At 37.7% G+C, this 8298-nt stretch overlaps 1 protein-coding gene across 2 annotated transcripts in view; it reads right to left on the bottom strand.

Moving 5' to 3' along the window:
• MSL2 (MSL complex subunit 2) overlaps nt 1-8298 on the bottom strand; it is a 42759-nt gene that overhangs the window by 9620 nt on the left and 24841 nt on the right. The window lies entirely within an intron of this gene.

Raw genomic sequence — 8298 nt, 5'->3', positions numbered from 1 at the left:
TGTGTATATATATATATATATATATATATATATATATATATATATGGTTTAAAAGAATAAACCATAAGGGGAAAAAAAATCCCAGCAGTTTGAGAAGCCAATGTGGGTGGATCACTTGAGCTCAGGAATTTGAGACCAGCCCAGGCAATATGGCAAAACCCCATTTCTACAAAAAAATACAAAAATTAGCCATGTTCGATGGCATGAACCTGCAGTCCCAGCTACTCAGGAAGCTAAGATAAGAAGATGGCTTGATCCTGGGCCAGAGGTTACAGTAAGCCGAGATCACACCACTGTGCTCCAGCCTGCGCAACAGAGTCTGCCCCTCTCTCAAATACAAAATAAAAGGGCTACCAATTGGGAGTGAGAGATAGAACAAAGTGAAATAGGAAAAGATTACTCTAAGTTTAAGCTTATATATTTTACTTCCAAACCATGTAAATATTTTATATAATAGTATAACAAAACCAAAATGTTACAGGAAAACTCTAAAAACCAAAACAAAATAAGTAACCATAATTTTATATCAAATTGGTGGTATAACAATCCAAAGAGTATTTCAAATGACTATAACACAGAAAATTGGCTCAATCCTTGGGATCCTCATTTTGTTTTCAGTAATAACATTGTTGGTGGCAGTGTTGACAGTAATTGTAAAAGTATTGGTATGTACCGTGGGATTAAAAAGTCAATGTTAATGCCTTGAGAACTTGGATTTGTTTTCAGTAGGAAGGAGGAAGAAAGTTGTGAGAGAGAAAAGGTTATATTTAAAAATTCTGTAGACGTAAAGTAAATAAATTTCAACTGGACTTACCACTATGAACTCATGTTTTAATTGAGAGAGAGAGAGAGACACTGTGTGTGTCTATGTGTGAGAGAGTGAGAGTGAGAGTGAGAGAGAGAGAGAGAGAGAGAGAGAGAGAGAGAGAGAGTGTGTGTGTGTGTGTGTGTGTGTGTGTGTGTGTATTTATTTCCCAGCACTATCCATTGAAAAGGCCTGGAAACAAGGACCAACCCCAACAGCAATGAATACAGGTGACAGGACTGAAGAACAATTTCCTTTACAAAGGAATCGGGGCTTCTTTGACAAAATGGCTAATTTCAAGTTTGTGCCATAAATTGCACAAGAGGAGTTCTGATCGCCTTGTTATGCCAGAAAGCATAGAAACTATCAAAGATCAAGACTCAGGGGCAAACCTGAAGAGGTTCCCACTGATCAAAGACAAGAAAATCTAAACATGCAGGATATAGTTAGGCTTTGTGTCCCCATCCAAATCTCATCTTGAATTGTAATCCCTATAATCCCCATGTGTCAAGGGACAGACCAGGTAGAGATAACGGAATCATGGGAGCAGTTTCCCCTGCTGTTTTTGTGATGATGAGTTCTCACAAGATCAGATGTTTTTGTTTGTTTGTTTGAGAGGGAGTCTGCTCTGTTGCCAGGCTGGAGTGCAGCAGCTCGGAGATCTGATGCTTTCATCAGAGGCTCTTCCTCGCTTCACTCTCTCCTTCCTGCCACCATACGAAGATGATGTCCTGCCTTCCCCCTTCCTGAAGGATATAGCAAAGTTCTTCCTCAGATGAAACATATTCCATCTCCTTGCTCTAGCATTAAGTAGCCTGACTCCATTTGCTTCTTAGCAGACATGCCCAGGCAGGCCTGGGCATGTGTTAATTTATAACGCAAATCTTTATTTAGGTAGATCAAGTCTTTTCTAAGTAAACTTCCTCTTTTCTTTGTTATTTTCTGCCCCTTACCTATTTAAGCAAGTTTTAAAGTATTAGCCAATCAGGTTTGGTTTAGACTGTAAAGTCCAGCTCCAGCCAACAGATATAAGACACAGCAATAAAAACCCAACTACATAAAAGATAAATAAATATTTTCACCTTTCTCTTGTTCATTGCACTCTCGCGGCAAGATTGCTAGCGAGTAGCACCCTTTCGGCAGAAAGTAAAATTGCCTTGTTAAGAAAACTTATAGTCTAACTGCTAATTCTTCTTAGCAACACCAGACAATAAGCATTCACTTCAAACAAAGTTGGTGGCCGGCACCTTTCACCTTTCCCTTGTTCACTGCACTCTTGTGGCAAGACTGCTGGTAACTAAGTGCCCTTGCTGCAGAAAGTAAAATCACCTTGCTAAGAAAACTTACAGTGTTAAGTGCTAATTCTTCTTAACACCACCAGAGAATAAATATTTACTTCCAACACTTTCCTTTTTGCCAAGATTGTATAAGTTTCCTGAGGCCTTCCCAGCCATGCTGTATGGTGAGTCAATTAAACTTCTTTCCTTTGTAAATTACCCAGCCTCAGGCAATTCTTTGTAACAGTATGAAAACAGACTAATACAATGCATAAATGCAATGAAATGAGACACATCTAAAATGTTCAAATTTGAGTTCATTTTTTAAAAAACAAAAACAAAATCAGTTTCAGGATACTAGTGAAGCTCATGAGTCTGAAAACTGTAAATAAGATCAAGAATCAAGTATTTGTCCTAATTAAAGTTCATGAAATATACCACCAAATAACCTGAAAATCATGGAGAAGTTTCTCTTCACAGGAATAATCCAGCTAATATCTTAATCAAAACCTCCCTTAATCATGAAGCACCTCAAAGGATTCATACTTTACAGGTCTTTATTCTTCTATGAGGTCTCAGGAGAGTAACCATGTCAACTGTTGAGAACTGAAAATAAGTTAGAAAACACAAAATCTCAGCTCCACAGATTGCCCACCATTCCCCTTCACAAATATCTGAAACTTAAAGATGCCCATAGGAAAATCTTCTTCATGCACTCAGCTAACCACCCTAACTTTTAAAAGCTTCCCCGAAGGTTCTCTATACACCTCACAATGAAGGCAGCTCCACTGTCAGGAAAAAGAGTCATTCAGGAACTTCTTAGCTGGGATCATGGTTAAACCAAATATCTAACTATATGACTCTAATGAATCCCCCACCTCCAACTTAAGAAATACCAGATAACATACTTAAATTTGTAAAAAATGCATCTTATCCTAGAAAATAAAATGGATGGGCAATATGCACCAAGGGGAAATATGTCACTCACTGGTAGATTCTCCTATAAAAACTGTGGAGTGTTTAAGGAAAGGTTTGATTTAGCTTAAATCGTGTTCCACATAGTTACACAAATACAAAATACACACCTTCAGACTTTTTAAAAAATGTAAAGATCATGACCAAAAAAAATTTCTCACTGTACTGCCTTGAAACCTTATCTGCAACATTTCACAATTATCTTCCTTTCCATAATTTAAGGGGACATGTAATTAAATGATACTTATGTGTGCCCTGTCTAAACAAATAATGTGACAGTGACCCTAAAAATAATACTCATTTTTGTGCCTCAACATTTTAATTTTTGTTTTTAAGTTACCAATTTTTTATTTGCACTGCTTTTCCCCAAGTCAGCCAATTTTAAATTTAACATTAAGACATAGTTTTAGAATACCGCAATGGTAATTTTTGGAATTTCTGGGAAAATATAACTTGGTAATTAATTGAATACGAAAATTAATATCAGATGTTTAATGCTCTTAACGAGTGCATCTTTTTATTATGGCAACATCAAACAGACAAAACCAGAACACAATACAAGTAACCTCCATATACTCATAACCCAGGACAATTATCATGATTATGCCACATTTAATTCACCTACTCATCTTCTGTTATTTAAGTATTTCAAAAAGCAAATCCAGACATCAATTTTTTTTTTTTTTTTTTTGAGATGGAGTCTCGCTTTGTCGCCAGGCTGGAATGCAGTGGCGCCATCTTGCTCACTGCAGCCTCCGCCTCCCAGGTTCAAGTGATTCTCTTGCCTCAACCTCCCAAGTAGCTGGGACTACAGGCGTGCGCCACCATGCCCAGCCAATTTTTGTATTTCTAGTAGAGACAGGGTTTCACCATGTTGGCCAGGATGGTCTCGATCTCTTGATCTCATGATGACCTGCCTCAGCCTCCTAAAGTGCTGGGATTACAGGCATGAACCACTATGCCCAACCAATATCATTAATTTTTTAAATCAGGTTAAGATTTAATTGTTAATGGGTACAAAAACTAAAAGAATGAATAAGACCGAGTAGTTGACAGCATAACAAGGTGACTATGGTCACTAATAATCGTACATTTAAAATTAAAAGAGTACAGGCTGGGCACGGTGGCTCATGCCTGTAATCCCAGCACTTTAGGAGGCCGAGGTGAGCGGATCACCTCAGGTCAGGAGTTCGAGACCAGCCTGACCAACATGATGAAACCCCATCTCTACTAAAAAGACGAAATTAGGCCAGGCACGGTGGCTCACATCTGTAATCCCAGTACTTTGGGAGGCCTAGGCAGGCATATCATTAGGTAAGGAGTTCGAGACCAGTCTGACCAACATGGTGAAACCCCATATCTACTAAAAATACAAAAATTAGCTGGGCGTGGTGGTGCATACCTGTAATCCCAGCTACTCAGGAGGGTGAGGCAAGAGAATGGTTTGAACCTGGGAAGCAGAGGTTGCAATGAGCTGATACTGGGCTACTGCACTACAGCCTGGGTGACAGAGTAAGACTCTGTCTCAAAGGAAAAAAAAATTAGCCGGGTGTGGTGGCACATGCCTGTAATCCCAGCTACTTGGGAGGCTGAGGCAGGAGAATTGCTTGAACCCAGGAGGCGGAGGTTACAGTGAGTCAAGATCATGCCATTGCACTCCAGCCTCGGCAACAAGAGCAAAACGCTGTCTCAAAAAATGTGTGTGTGTGTGTGTGTGTAAAATATATATATATAACATATATATAAAAACTGTAATGGGATAATTTAAAAAGCATAATGAAATTGTTCATAACACAAAGGATAAATGCTTAAAGGCATTTTACATGATATTATGCATTGCATGCCTTTATTAAAACATCTCATGTACCCCACAAATATATATACCTACTTATGTACCCATAAAAATTAAAATATTTAAATGCATATACCAGTTTTTAAAAAAAAGGATTTGACAGAAAGCAGTGGGCCAGGCACAATGGCTCACACCTGTAATCCCAGTTCTTTGGGAGGCCGAGGTAGGCAGATCACTTGAGGTCAGAAGTTCAAAACCCACCTGGACAGAATGACCCAGGCTGTCTCTATTAATACGCAAAAATAAGCTGGGCTTGGTGGCAGGTGCCTATAATCCCAACTACTAGGAAGGAAGCTGAGGCAGGAGAATTGCTTGAGCCCGGGAAGTGGAGGTGGCAGTGAGACTGCACTCCAGCCTGGGCGACAGATCAAGACTCCCTCTCAAAAAAAAGAAAAAAGTTTTAAGGCCTCAGAAAAGGGCTTTAATTCAGCCACCAAAAAACATTTTGTTGCCGGGCGCGGTGGCTCACACCTGTAATCCAAGCACTTTGGAGGCCAAGGCGGGCGGATCACCTGAAGTCGGGAGTTCAAGACCAGCCTGACCAACATGGTGAAACCCCATCTTAAAAAAAAAAAAAAAAAAAAAAAAATTTGTTAAGTAATGCTTTTTTGAATCAACAAGCCTTTTAAGAGCAATAAACCCTCCCTCTCATTAGAACAGATTTAACATGGATCAAATAATTACAACATTAATATGCCAAAACTAGAACCTGGATTGACTGTCATTTATCCTCATGCATATCCCTGACAAGAATCACTGCCAGCTAGCATCAAGATTTACAAAGCAGTGTAAAGTCTGAAGGAGCTTAGGTTTGAGAGACAAGCAGCACTAAAATAAATAAACCATTACTAAGTCTCAAGTTGTTTGCCTCTGTCTCTGTATAAGAGATGGCACTCCTCCTTAGCATAAGTAAACAAGGTTATCATTACTCTTGGAAAACTCTTCTAAATACATAGCTGATCCCAGTTTTCAAAAAGCAACTAGTAATTCACTCACTTCAAAATACTATTGGTAAAGGTGGCTGTACTACAAATTTTATGCTGATGTGCAGACTACCAAGTAAATTATGTCTTAATCACTTCTGAAGATTTTTTTATTCTCCATTCTAACTGAAGTATTTAATCTCACAAATATTTTGACCAAATTATGAGAATTAAGTTTAAGGAAATGAAGAGTAGGGGCACAAGAAAAAATGAAACTGATAATGGCTCATACTTAGCAAAATCTGTTAACAACTAAAAATAAACCTGTGAACACTGGACCTGGCAATAGCAATGATCATAAAATGGCAAAAAATATCATAGATTAAAATGTAACAGACAAATTAAACATGAATAACAAGAGACTGTATCAATCAAATCCTCATTTTAAAATTCACATGCAAAAGAAATCCCAATGAAATTCTCAGTAAAAACGAAAAATGGTTAAGTTGTTCTGCAGAAAAAATAATTAAGGAATTAAACTACCTCAATGACTTAACTTTGGCCTTTGACAATAATGCCTCATACAATTCCAATTTAAATGTCACATGCACAAAAAAAGCATTTCTCAGAATCAAAACACTGCATTTACCACCAGCCTCCATCCATAATTCTTTTTCTGGTCATGCTTCTATTACAGCAAGGACTTATCAATAACTTCAAATAATGCAAGTAATTTTACATAAACCTTTTATTTATGATTCGTGAGGATCAAGGAAAATGAAGACTCACGTGAACATCATGAAATGACACTAACAGAAAGCAAAAAATGGACAGAAGCAGGTGATGATTTATAATTAAAACCATCATATCATTTGTCCAAGATGCATTCTCAGAAGCTAGAATTTTAAATGGTCAAGGTATCCACAAGAAGGTATCCACAAGTATCAAATCTTATAATACTTAGATATATGGAAAAATATTTGATTTGGAACAGAAAAAAAAAATCAATTGTTGTTAATACCTCAACCAACTTTTCCAAGGTAATGAAAGAGAAAAACAACAGCACAGAATCCAACAGCTATAAAATATGTGGCATCCTACAAAAGACAGAAAATAGTTTTCCACTTTTGTTGACGAGGGCCACATGAAACAGAAGAGATATCCTAAGAGATATCTACATAGTAACTCAATAAAATATGCTTTCCATCACCCTAAATTTGCTTCCTAACAAATGGACCCACACTAAAAACAGGAAATACAAAGCTGCCAGAGAAACTCGTAAGTTCTCAAGGTAGCTGGGAATGGTGGCTCACACCTGTAATCCCAGCACTTTGGGAGTCCATGGCAGGAGGAAGAACACTTCAAGCCAGGAAGAGTTCAAGATTAGCCTGGGCAATAAAGTGAGACCTTGACTCTACCCCCCCAAAAAAAGAGAGCAAGCTCTTAAGGCAAAAGAAGAAAAAGAATTAAAAGTGACAAAAACTTCACTTGCTAAAATAGAACAATAACATTCATGAGACTTTAAAATCATTACTAAAGAAACAAAAAGAACACTAACAAGTTATCTTAAAATACCCAAAAACTTACTGGATAAAGAAAATGTGGCATGTATACACCATGGAATACTATGCAGCCATAAAAAAAAAGATGAGTTCATGTCCTCTGCAGGTACATGGATGAAGTTGGAAACCACCATTCTCAGTAAACTAACACAGGAACAGAAAAACAAAAACTGCACGTTCTCACTCATAAGTGGGAGTAGAACAATAAGAACACATGGACACAGGGAGAGGAACATGACATACTGGGGCCTGTTGGGGGTGGGGAGCTAGAAGAGGGATAGCATTAGGAAAAATACCTAACGTAGACGACAGGTTGATAGGTGCAGCAAACCTCCATGGCATATGTATACCTACGTAACAAACCTGCACGTTCTGCACATGTATCCCAGGGAACGTAAAGCACAATGATTTAAAAAAAAAAAAAAAAAAAAAACTCAAAAAAATTAAAGTTTTTAAATAGGAAGTTTTCTAGGTTCACTAATTCTAAAACCAATTTCCTCAAGCAATTACTATTCAATGAGATAACGTCCATTTTGACAGCCACTGTTTTCCAAATGGCCCAGATAACTTTACTGATCATCTAAATATACCTACAATCACATATACAGAAGAAAATACAGGGAAAAAAAAAGCTTTATTAACAGCAAAAAGACTTTTGTTGCCAGCCAAATCACACTGCTGTGAAGCTCTTGATTCAAAGACAGGATGCTGCTAACTTAAGCAATGACAAAACATTTGAATGGATGATGACAAGAAGCACACTTGATCTTGGAAAGGCACTCTGAAATGCTGCAAACAGAAAATCTTCCGCTATTTTGCACAAGAATGTTGTCTTGGATTCTGCCAGGCAAATCTTTCCTGCACCATAAGGGCATGGCTTTTTTTTTTTTTTTTTTTTTTTTTT

This window comes from Sapajus apella, unplaced genomic scaffold (assembly GCF_009761245.1).
Source record: "Sapajus apella isolate SASKATOON/1434 unplaced genomic scaffold, GSC_monkey_1.0 scaffold4, whole genome shotgun sequence".
NCBI classification, from domain to species: Eukaryota; Metazoa; Chordata; class Mammalia; order Primates; family Cebidae; genus Sapajus; species Sapajus apella.
This window is presented reverse-complemented; position numbering and strand designations above follow the sequence as displayed.